Source organism: Oryza glaberrima, chromosome 1 (assembly GCF_000147395.1).
Source record: "Oryza glaberrima chromosome 1, OglaRS2, whole genome shotgun sequence".
Classification (NCBI taxonomy): domain Eukaryota; kingdom Viridiplantae; phylum Streptophyta; class Magnoliopsida; order Poales; family Poaceae; genus Oryza; species Oryza glaberrima.
The window spans coordinates 7123783-7137010 of record NC_068326.1 but is presented as its reverse complement, the minus strand read 5'-3'; the positions used below and the strand labels follow the sequence as shown (position 1 = coordinate 7137010).

The 13228-nt window shown below is 46.5% G+C and overlaps 1 pseudogene; it reads right to left on the bottom strand.

The window, feature by feature from the left end:
- Positions 1-826: 826 nt before the first annotated feature.
- LOC127771115 (uncharacterized) lies at positions 827-3148 on the bottom strand (annotated as a pseudogene).
- Between the last annotated feature and the right edge of the window lie 10080 nt (positions 3149-13228).

Sequence of the window (13228 nt, the reverse complement as noted above, 5' to 3'; positions counted from 1 at the left end):
CGAGCCAGTGAGAGAGATTAGGGTAAGAAAAGAAACAAAATGCCAAAAGAGATGCACGTCGTCGCAGGCAACATGACGCGAACAAAATACTTTCTACTAGGCATAGCATAGCTTAACCCTTGAGATTTCTTAACAACATACTAGAACGATAATTACTTCACAATGTGAAAAAAATTGATTCACCGGATACAATAAGCACTCCAGAAAAATTCAAACAAATGCATGCCTTGGTGAACAATCTAATGATTTCGTAATCTGTGTTTAGGAGCGTTTAGTATTTTTTTTAAAAAAAATCAGAACAATTTAATCCCTTTTCGTCAAGATGTAGATTGAATTTATGGCTTGCAATTTTTTTTCTAAACTACTACACGGGAACCCGCCTTGATGGGGATCAAAAAGAAGAGCAGCAAATGGAGACCAGGTGTGCAGTCAGGGCAACTTGACAAGTACTGTGTGATTTTCACTCAAAGTTGATTCCAGGTTCCAACTTTGAGGATGCAGCAGCAGAAACAATAATCAAGAGGAGCATAAAAAAAGGCAAATTAAACCTGCAAAGTTAATTTAATTATCCAGGCATGCGATCAACATACTACTCGAGTACTAGCGCAATAAGTGCAACAGTACTATCCGACATAAGCACAACAAATCATGAAAAGGAATAGCAGCATTCTACAGTCATTCTCAAGAGGCAGGCGAAGAGAACTCCAAAATGCCAACATTTGAAAGATCCAATGCAAAATGCCTACATCCAACTGGTTATCACACGCACAGGTAGCTTCTTCACTTGAGCTTTGTGGTTCCCTGGACGAAACAAGAACAACCCACTCTAGGATCCATTGGGATCAGATGGCGGGGAAGCCAGTGACGCAGATCTCACACCACTCGAATTATTGGCAGCACCCTCCTTAGACAAACCTTCAATCAAAGAAAACACAAGTTTGTCAAATACTAACGAACATGCATGTTTGAGTGACAGGAAGTGGCACTAATAATCTTGCCCTAAAAGTGCATTTGCATGGTTTGATAAAAACTAGACAAATTTCTGTTATTATAGGATAAAATGAAGAGGAAGCGATAATTGATAGAACAACTTGATTTTGAGTGACAGGAATTGAAGTGGTAATAATCTTGCCCTAAAAAGTGCTATATGGTTGTCAATATTCACATATATGAATAAGAGAATATGAAGAGCAAGAGGAAATAATAATCTGAGACTGCAGCAAGAAGTTGGTGCAAATGTTAGGAATAACAACATACAGCAAAATAAACTACTAGCAGTAACGTTTAAGTGATGAATGAAAAAGAAAACATGAATTGATGTTTGTAGATGTATCCATCTTCAATACAATGTGTACAATTGTGTATATTGTTCTCAATGATAGGTCTTTGTGTCTTAACACCTTATTAGTACATTCAGAAAAATTCAGGGCAACATAAATGTTCTTTACATGAACAAAAATGAATGTATTGCAATTTCAGCGTATGGATGCAAGATGTGTAATTATACATGACACATATCACACGGTTCATGCAGTCACTTTCAGTAGATAGTGGGTATGAATTAAGCAGCAGAACTGAACTTTTTATCATACTGAGTAATGCATATTTATGTGCAAATTAATGTTTGTGAAAACGAACACCATAAATAAAGTTCTAGACATTGTCAAAATTTAATGAATTTCAGGAACCATCAAGATCAACATATGAATGGCCAAATAGATATGCAAGAAACTCAAATGAACACCAATCAACATGGAACATTGAACACAAAAACTAACTAATCAAACCATGAGATTATAAACGCGCGCAAAACGGACAGAATAGCTAGGACATACTGCTAGTAGTATAAAATTCATCAATACTGTCACTACACGACCAATAGGAGCAATACTTTGAAACCGCAGTACCATGTCCCGTTCTAATTAGCAGATTCGAGAACATTGACAAGACGAGCACTAGTAATATCAAGGAAGTGTCGAGCGCACAGAACAATTACCTGCGGAGAGCGCGGGCGGGAGCTCCATTGGAAGAAGGCCGTAAGAAAACACACGGGCGTTCTCCGGCACGGTCATCTTGTGTGTCTCGTACTCCAGGACCTCCTTCGCGCGCAGGTCGACGCCGACGAGCTGGTCCTTCACGAAGAAGTACACCATGTCGGGGTTCTTGGGGTGGACGAGCGCGAGCACCGGGGCCTTCTCCGGCAGCCCAGCCGCCTTGTAGCTCTCGCTGGCCCAGATGTCGGCGAAGCTCACGGCGTACTCAAGCGTCCACACCTTGGTCCCTGGATCAACCAGCGTGTGCATGGTGACCTTGGTAGTAGCACCGTCGCTTGCAGAGCCCATGTCCACGCACCTGAACTTGCCGTCGCTCAGCTGCACGTAGCGGCGGGAGGCAAGCGCTCTCTCGCCGCAGTAGCCGCAGCCGCGGCAGTCTCCATCGTGTTCTGGCGGGAGGTCGACCCTGGGGAGCGGGACGTACTCCATGTGCGGCTCGTCGACGAATGGGTCGCAGAAGAGGAGGCCCGCCGCGGTGTCCACCCAGCAGAGCTTGCCGGCGTGGGAAACGACGTCGAAGAATCTCCAGATCCAGCGCGGCAGGGGGTTGTTGACGCGCTTCTTCTCCCACAGGCCGGTCTCGGACGAGAAGCGGAGGAGGGTGGCCTCGTCGCCGCCAACGATGAACTGGAACTCGACGACCATGTAGCTCCCCCGGCCTCCTCCTGGCGCGGCGATGACGCCGAGGTCGTTGTTGAAGATGAGGCGCTCCGGGTCGGGGACGTGGGAGGCGGTGGCGGCGGCGACGTCGCAGACGAAGTAGAGCGGGCGCGGGATGAGGCTGACGCGGAAGTGCGCTCGTTGCCGTCGCGGTCGGTCCAGGACCGCAGGTCGCCGGAGTCGTCGGGGGACGGTGGCGGCGGCGCGACGAGGAGGACGAGCCCCGCGGAGGGGTCGAGCGCGAGGACGAAGGGGGACTTGCACCTGGCGCAGGGGTCCACCTCGGCCGGCGAGACGCGCCGGGACACCGAGAGCACCGCGACGCGCGGCGGCGCGGCGAGGGAGAGGGCGACGTCGGCGCCCTGCGGCAGGACGGTGTCGTCGCCGCACACCCGCGGCTCGCAGCTCAGGATCACCCACGACGGAGGCGCCATTCGGGCCCGGTGCGAGTTGGAGAGCGGCGATCGATGAGGAGCACTAGTAGAAGCTAGGGTTTGAGACAAGCAAATCGAATCAATGGGAAAGATTGGTGGGACGAGTTTGAATCAATCCTTGGGTTTTGTCGCGTGGTGGAGACCAGAAACGCAGAGTTGGAGGATGGGTGATCTTAAATTTACCCTTTTTCTTTTGACAGTTGCCGTTTCGGTGTGTGCGGGGAGGGGCAGGTCGGGGAAAAGGCAGACGAGCCGCATCGACGTGAACGGAAATATTCGCCGCAAGCGCCGGACCTACCTGCCCGTGTCTAGTCTACTACGCAGTCTACGTTGCCGCGACGCGATGCAACCGATCGATGTCTGGTGCGTGGTAGCGTTGGGGAGCGTGGACCGGTGAGCTCGTGAGGATCGAGGAGCGAGACGCCCCCCGCGCCGAGAATTGCACGAAACCAATCCGCCGGGGCGGGGAGCTAACGCGGGGGAAGGTGTGGTGCATGCGTTGCTCATATTGCGAGTTCGTTCTATCGTGCGCACGCGCGACGTGCCACGTACTCACTTGCTTTGGTTCTGCCTTGCCCCTTGCTCACTTTTTTTTGAGAATTTTGCCTTGTTCACTTGAGCTTGGTTCTGCATTGCCTTGCTCACGGCGCGCGCGACGTGTCACGTGAGCTGCTTCCTGCGACCAAGTCGGCCGTCGCAGCAGCCATCCCTCACCCTCGCGAGTCGCACCCGCCCCGAAGCCCAGCAGAACACAAGGGCTGCCATTTTTAGCATTTTAGGCATGTTTAGATCCTTGTCAAAATTTTACACCATATCACATCGAATATTTGTACACATGTGTGGAGTCTTAGATATAGAAAAAAATAATTACACAGATTGCGCGTAAATTACGAGATGAATCTTTCAAGCCTAATTGCACCATAATTAGACAATGTAGCGCTACAGTAAACATTTGATAATGATGGGTTAGGCTTTGTTCGTTTGTTTGGGTTGGAAACCCATCCCTCCGGCACGGAAAACGAAGCAGTTCATTAGTGCGTGATTAATTAATTATTTGCTATTTTTTTTTCAAAAAGGATCAATATGATTTTTTTAAGCAACTTTCGTATATGTTTCCAAAATACGCACCGTTTAGCAGTATGAAAAGCGTGCGCGCGAAAAACGAGGAGGGGGAGTTGGGAACCTTGAAATAAGAATTAGGCTTAATAAATTCATCTCGCGATTTACAGACGGATTTGTATTATTAAACTACATTTAATATTTTAAATGTGTAATCCGTATATCCGATGTGACACGCCAAAACTTTACACCCCTGATCTAAACACAGCCTTAGCATCATAGGTCATAACTGCATGACACGAACAAAATTGTTGCTGCTGGAATAGGTGTTTTAGATCCAGGAATGTAAAGTTTGATGTGTCGCATGGGATGTTTGGGCACTAATAGAAAAACTAATTACAGAATCCGTCAGTAAACCGCGAGACGAATTTATTAAGCTTAATTAATCCGTCACTAGTAAATGTTTACTGTAGCATCACATTGTTAAATCATAGAGCAATTAGTAGGGATGGCAATGGGTCAGGTCGGGCGCGGGTAGAGCAAAACCATGCCCGACCCGATGCCCAACATTGCCCGCCCAAACGCTACCCACAAGAGTTAGTGGGCAAAACTTCGTGCACGTACCCATGCCCAGCGGGCACGGGTATATCCGGCGGGTACCCGATGGATCTCACATGAATAATAACTTGAAAGATATAATTTAACAAAGATAAATAAAATCAATAATTACCAAATTATCGGTTATCAACAATAATTTGAATTACATCACAACTTAGTATTTGTTAGCATCACAAATGAACCGAGATAAATGGTATAATATTTAAGAAATGAGTCAAAATTAGCTAATACATATGTATCGCGTCGGGCATGGGTTACCCATGGGTAAAAAATGAAACCCGCCTATTGCCCATAATGTCTTCGGGTCTCGAGCGGGAGTGCCCATGGGTAAAAAGTCACACCCACACCCGTGCCCATCGAGTCGGGTATCCACGGATACCCGGACCCATGGGTAAAATTGCCATCCCTAGCAATTAGGCTTAAAAGGTTCATCTCGCAAATTAGTCGTAATCTGTGTAATTAATTATTTTTTTAGGTTATATTTAATACTTTATATAGGTGTATCATAAAAATTTTGGGTGGGATCTAAACACCCCCTAGCATAGTTTAAGCTTTTAAGACTTCTAGCAAAAGATACTATAAGGACTTTGTAATGTGAAAAAATAAGTGTCAGAACCGCTCCAATAAAAGAAACAAACAGATACCTGCCTTGTGTTAAATAAAACAAATAGCTAGGGGACAAACTCTTGTTTTCATATTCTATGTTTTGCAGGGTTTTACTTCTCAGAAGAACTAGATGAAACCCCATACGGTGCTGCAGGAGTTTATTATGATATTAGAAGAAATAATAGTTACACTTGTATAACTTTTAACTCTAATCAACTATTTAAAAAAAAGCTATAAATAATTAAGATGGTGAGGTTTAAAGCAATTTAAATCATATAGTATTGGTCGTTGAAAAGTAAAACAAAGGTGGTTTGATATTGCTCGGGACATGTGATACTTTCAGTACGTAGTATTCTAAGATTAATCTTTACATATAGATAAATGATGGAAGTGTCTAGTAAATTGAAATTGCATTTGCTCAAAAGGAATCGGTGGGTCTACTGCATATATATATGCATTTAGATTAAACCAATATATAGCCAATCATTTGCCATATTGAACAAATAACCTCTTAAATGGCGTTGGCTCTGTTCAGTTACATGCATGTGATTATTGAATAATCTGAAAGAATTAAGAGAGATTTAGGAGGAGAATAAATGGCATTAACCATGGCCCATTGCCTCTAATCATAAACGCACTGCTCAATATCTCACCCGTACATGCATGCGTTACATGCATTATAAATTAACACATGCATAAACGAATTGCTCAACATTTCGCCCGAGGACCTTCACATCCAATGATTCATATGCGATCTCATCCACCAATCAAACGGCTGAGAATTAACGATGATATGGAACACTGAGATTTCAGTTTTGGGTCTTAACTTTTTATAGAAAGAAAGGATTTATCTTTTTTTAATGTAGAGTTAATTGAATGGCTCACGCAGATTGCGCGGCTATTTTTTCTCACATAATAGCATATGTATTTTCACATATTATTATGAAATATATTAAAATACCAAAATAGTTTTAAATTATGTACTAACTTGACCAAACTAACCAATATGTAATATTTATATTGTATTGTGTATAGGTGATAGTTATTAATTATTTTTTAATTCCAAATTTCAGTTATTTATAAATTCTATTCCTATATAAACTTTAGACTCACTTTCTCAACTTCTCATCTCTCATTTTTCACGCATATGCTTCACGAAATACTAAACGATGTGTTTTTTTAAAAAAATAGAAAATTATTTTGAAAAATCATATTAATCTGCATTCAGTAGAATTTATACTTAAGTTTATGTGCACGTGTGTTCTCTTATAGTACCATCACGACAGCGATGTGTCTATGGTGACTTCATAAATCTAAAGTATTTGTTGGTCCAGTCTTCGAGAATGCTCATAGGGATAGAATTTGCGAGCATGCCTTCATCGAGGTGAGTGTAAGTGTGTTGTGAGTATCTGCATTGTACTATGGCATTGTTTGGAAGATTAGCCCAGGGCTAATTTTGAGAGCTAATGTTTAGTCATGAATTGGTAGGCAGCTAAAAGGTGGAGAGAGTAGAAAGAGAGGAGAGAGAATGAGAGAGAGAGTTGTTTTTTTATGATCCCCACATAAAATTAGCCCCATTAGCATCCTTGGAGGGGCTAATGTTTTGAGGGGGGCTAATTCACATTAGCTTAAAATTAGCCCACATGTTTAGATTCTTAAGGGCTAATTTGAGGCTAAAATGTGAGGGCTAAACATTAGCCCATCGAATCAAACAGGGCCTATGTATTTTAAAATAACAAATTCTAACTCATCAACCCATTATTTCCCTTTTTTTTTTCGGACAAACCATCATTAATTCGTTACAAAGCAATACGTAGTAGTAGTACTAAAATAACAAACGATTGAGGTGCTTTGCTTATTCTTGGTAGGTGAGCGAAATCATTCGACTTGCAGCTTGGCGATCCCGCGGCCTGCGTTCCTGGCCTCCCGCCGCCGCCTCCGCTCCGCGACCTCCCCTTGGTGGCTGTTGTAGCAGGCCATGGAGCAGTGTGAGGAGTGCTGGATTCCGATATGGCGGCGGCAGTGCGCGCAGCTGCCCGGCGGCCTCGTCAGTATCGGCAGTAGCTCGTAGTACTCCCCGCGCTCGTCCTCGCCCTCGTGCACCGGGTCGCCGAGGACGCTCTCCAGGTAAGGGAGCCACCAATCGGAGCCCGTCGACCGCACGCAGCGCCGCCCGCCGCCCTCCTCGATTCGGAGGACGGAGTCGGGGACCGGGTCGTCGTCGCCGTTCCGGTGGTGGTCGTAGTGGTGGTGGCAGGAGGCGGCGCAGAAGGCGACCTGGCAGCTCGCGCAGTAGGCGTCCCTGGGGAGCCGCGTGGCGTAGTCGTGCGAGACGATGGCGTCGGCGATGACGCGCGGGAACATCCTGTGCCCCTCCGCGTCGCGGTTTTGGAAGGTTGGCCGGCCGGTGGCGGCGTCGACGGTGACCGGCACGACGATGTGGTGGTGCCCCGGCCACAGGTGATGCGAGGCGCAGCAGTGGGAGCAGAAGGCGCGGGCGCAGCTGACGCAGTACCGGTCCCTCCGGCAAGTCTGCGTCAGGTCCTCCAACGGCAGCCGCTGCTTGGCGAAGTACATCTTGCTGTCCTGCACCCACGACAGCGGCATCGGCGGCGACATCTCCAGTAATACAAGGCTTTTTTTTTTTTTTTTTGGAGTCCTGCGAGTCTGCAGCGATTGAGAAAGAGAGCGGAGGGGACTGAATTTATCCATGCTCCACACGACACAGCTTCCGACTCTGAAACGTGACACAGCTTCCGACTCTGAATTCTGAAACGTATGCCTCGCTCCGATTCGGCTTCTAAGGCCATGCCCTCGTTTAGTTCTAATTTTTTTCCTCAAACTTCTAACTTTTCTATCACATCAAAACTTTTCTACACACACAAACTTCTAACTTTTTCGTCACATCATTCCAATTTCAACCAAACTTCTAATTTTGACGTGAACTTCCAATGTTTAGTTCACAAAATTTTACACATGTCACATCGAATGTTTTGATACATGCATAGAATAATAAATATTGAAAAAATAACTAATTACACGGATTACGTGTAAATTGCGAGGCAAATCTTTTAAGTCTAAGTGCGCATGATTTGGCAATATGGTGCTACAGTAAATATTTACTAATGATGGATTAATTAGGTTTAATAATAAATAAAAAAAAAATACGGGACTCTCGCGTCCCCTCCCCTTGGGCGACACGGGAGGCAACGCCCCCACCGGCGCACGTTTCCCCACCCCCCTCCTCCACCTCGCCGCCGTCCGAGCAGCCGCCGGCAAAGCCGCGCGGCGCAAGGACGGCGGCAGCGGGGCTTCGTCTTCGCGCCACGCTCGGGTAGAGGGGGACTGCCCGAGGCGGCGAAAATCGTCCAGATCCGTGCCTCCCGGGCGGATCTGGCGTGGAGACAATTGGCGGCGGTGGGGCCGAGCGGTCGTCCTGGCGGCGACGGTTGAAGGTGTGGCAACGGTGGTCGGAGGTGGGGCGGCAACGGAGGTGACCTCCAGATCCGCCTAGATCTGGTGGGGTGGTGGCCGGCGACGGCGTCCACTGGTGGGGGCGTCGGCGGCGGCGCCTGGTGGTGGCGGCGGCGGTGTGCGGCCGGACGGTGGCCGACCTGGCTGGCGATGGCGATTGGCGACAGCGGCGGCGGTGGCTCGATGGCGACTGCCGACGGCGGCGGTGGCAGCAGTTGGCGGCGGCAGGTGCTGGAGATGGCGACGGCCGACAGCGGCGGCGCAGTTGCTGTCAGCGATGGTGGCTGGCGACGGCGGCAGCGGCTGGATGGCGACTGCCGACGACGGCGGCGACAGCAGCAGCTGGCGGCTGCGCTGGCTGGTGATGGCGACTTGTGACGGCGGTGAGTGGAGGCACGGTGGTGACCGTGGCTGCGGAGGGAGGAGGCATGGTGTTGGCGACCGTGCCTGAGGTGGGAGGAGGCAAGGCGGCCTTGGGCGGCTAGCCAAGGGCATGGTAGACAGCTGCATTGGACCGGCGTGGTGGCGTTTGGAGGAGAGGTCGGAGTCCGGCTTGGCGTAGAGAGGCGCAGCCGATGGCAGCGGAGGCTGGCTCAACGTGAGAGGCGCGGGCGGCGGAGATGGAGGCCGGCTTGGCGCGAGAGGCGCGGCCGATGAAGGGAGGCCGACTGGCGCGAGAGGCGCGTCCGGTGGAGAAGGCCGGCTTAGCGCGAGAGGCGCGGCCGGCGGTGGAAGAGGCGACCTCGGTGCGTGGTGGAGCTGTCGGTTGGTGTGGTGCGGTCTTCGGCGCACAAAGGCTGGCCGACGGGGGGCGTTGGGGCAGGGGCCCCACATGTCGGCAGAGTTTGAGTGGTGGTGGAGCATCGGTGCGTCAGCCGTGGATTCGCAGGTGGTGAGTGGCGGGTGAAAACCCAGCTCGGCCTTGGCCGGACTAACAACGATGGTTAATTCCCCCTCCTGAGAGCGTTGTCGTGCTGTCTCACCCTTCAAGGGTGGTTGCCGGGCGAAAGCCCAGTCTTGGCTCTCAGCCTGACGGACGGCGACGACTGTTTTTCCGTCGCTTCTCTTCTTGAAGTCGTCGTTTTGGCACCCCCTTGCTGTAGGGCGATCTCGTCTGTGTTCCGTTGTTGGTCTAGCGGCAGCTGGTCACGCTTAGCGGCAGCCGGTCCGGTGCTAACCTTCTCCGGTCGTGTGTATTGGCGCTGTCGGTGTATGGGTTGGTGGTTTTTATTTTCCTTTTTTCTAGTTACGACCCTCCAGGGTTGTAATCTTGTAATTTTTTTCCTGCTCTATCAATAGAACTTCGCACCGTCTCGTGCGAGTCGTTCAAAAAAAAATAGGTTTAATAAATTCATCTCGCGGTTTACAGGCGGATTCTGTAATTTGTTTTGTTATTAGACTACGTTTAATACTTTAAATGTGTGTCCATATATCGGATGTGACACGCTAAAATTTTACACCCTTCGATCTAAACACACCCTAAACTTCGAAATTAATCTGCCTGAAAAGCCTAGTGCATATTAATAGCCCGAGAGTTTAAAAGAAAAAAGAATGGGAACCTATACAGGCTTGTCATGCAGCTGATATTATGAGTCAAAATTTTATTACTCTAATAACTCAACAGGAAACTCCTTTTAGCATGCATTCCAATCAAGACGACAATAGCAATATCTTAAATGAACCTATTGCTCATATCCCTCTACCTGCAGGTATTACATGTTACAGTGATGCTTCATGGAAAGACAATATCTCAGGGTTTGGGATTTTCATTCATAATCATCAAAATCATATGGGCGTGTTTGTTCAAGGTTTCTCTCACAAATTTACTTCTCCCTTTCAAGCTGAACTTGCCGGTATCATATTTTGGACTTCCATGTTCGTGCAAGACTTCAGATGCAGGACCCTATCCTAATTTCAGACAATCAAAGTCTAATCAAGGCTATACAAGATTAATCTTTCATGCAAAAGCCACCTCACTGGTCCTTTTTCAACTAAAGTTTCTATTGCAGGGTCAAACAATCAAATTTCGGTGGGTCCCAAGAAAAGAAAACAAAATGGCAGATTATTTATCAAAACAAGCAAGTGCATTTGTTGCCAATGTACAGGTTCACAAAATATGCCAAAATATCACTCATACCTGTCATCCTTCAACGTCTTGTCCTACAATGGAGATGTTATTCTCCAATCCCTTTGGAGATGCTTCTAGTTTAATAAAGTTGTTAAATTCTAAAAAAAACACGCTCTCCACACGCTCGCTGATTTTGAGTCACGTCGACTGCTACAATCAATCACTCAGGAGTGAGTGTATAATATAAGAGATTTTAAGTTTTCGTTTGTATTGTTTGACCACTCGTCTTATTCAGAAAATTTATGCATATATAAAAAACGAAAAGTTATGCTTAAAGTACCTTGGATAATAAAGTAAGTAAAAAAAATAAATAATAATTCTAAAATTTTTTGAATAAGACGAGTGGTCAAACAGTGCAAACAAAAACTCAAAATCTCTTATATTATGAGACGGAGGGAGTAGTAATCAAGAGTATTAGCAGTCACCGAACAGGGCAAATCAATCAATATACTCCGCATAGTACTCCTGGAGAACTAGAGACTGATACCCAAAGCATAATGCAAAAAGGAAATTAATACGAGGAAGAGCACAGATGAGCAATAGAAGTATCAGGGGTGTCAATAGTCACACAGCACTAACACTAGACTGCCAACTAGCAGTTCAGGTGATCACTGATCAGAGATAGCACCAAATAAAAGGTCTATCGAAGGAGTACATCATACTAGTTCAGGTGATCTTCTCCATAGAAGCAAAAGCCCTCATGTCTGGTGGTAAAGTGCCAGCTTACAGGAGAGGGAACAATCCAAAACCATGTCAGTTGACACCCTGTACTGACACTGACGGCACCTGGCTGTGCTAGGGCAACGTATCGTGATGATACGGTGACCTGGTGCTACTGCTGGATCGGTGCAATACTGAAAAGTGAAAAGAATCAAGACATGCACAGAGTGAGACGATAAACCAAAAAAAGACACCAGTACTAGATTAGTATAGCTAACTCCAGTTACCTGAACGGCATCCAGGCCCGTAAGGCCATTCACAGTGGGATGATCTGTCATTCAGCCCAACGCTGCCACGTCTGCGAGATTCTTCAATCCAGTGCCACGTTTACTCCTAGGCCCACTAAATTGAAGTCCGCGTGACCAACTTTGGTCACACATTCTTCGGCTCAAAAAGCGTGAGAGGAAGCAGAAAAGCGAGAGAGAGAGAGAGGAGCTCCCAAGCCAGAAAAGTAGGGAAAATCATTACTTGGTGGGCCCACTTTGAATACCCATGCTGCCATGCATTGTGAGCCGAGTAGATTTGAGCGTGGTTTGCTTACGTGGAGGTAGAAAGTCCCTGCTGATTCCGTGACACAGTGTGAATGGCCTAAGTATCCAGGATGAGGCCACCATGGTGGCCACCATGTAAGCACACACGGAGCCAAGTGTGCCCATGATGATGGCCACACACCGCTGAGGAGAAACCCCTGGCACAATCAAAACAAAATGCGTCTCTGTAGTGTCGCTCCTCGGAGACCGCGACTTCCTCGTCATCCATCATCAACTGTGTTTTGTCACAAGTTAGGTTTGGTTTAGTTCCCTAATTTTTTTTCTAAAAACATTACATCGAATCTTTGGACACATGCATAGAGCATTAAAATATAGATAAAAGTAAAAACTAATTGCACAATTTGCATGGAAATCGCGAGACAAATCTTCTGAGTCTAATTAATCTATAATTAGCCATAAGTGCTACAATAACCCACATGTGCTAATGACAGCTTAATTAGGCTCAAAAGATTCGTCTCGCGGTTTCCAGGCGAGTTATTCCCCCCGTCTCAAAATATAAGCATTTTTAGTATAGTGATAAGTCAAATATTTTTAACTTTAACTATTAATAGCAAAAGAAATTAAAAAGATCAAACATCTAAAATTAATGTTACTAGATTTATCATTAAACAAACTATCATAATATGCAACTTTTTTATTTAAAACATCTTACTTTTATAGATATTGTTGGTCAAAGTTGCATATCGGAAACCGTGTTAGACTCTAAAAATGCTTATATTTTGGGACGGAGGGAGTATGAAATTAGTTTTTTTCATTCATGTCCGAAAACCCGTTCCGACATCTGGTCAAACATCCGATGTGACACTCGAAAATTTTCTTTTAGCGAACTAAACACACCCTCATTAGTGATCTAAGGCCTGGTTTAGCTCCCAATTTTCTTTTTCCCAAAAACATCACATCGAATCTTTGGACACATGCATGGAG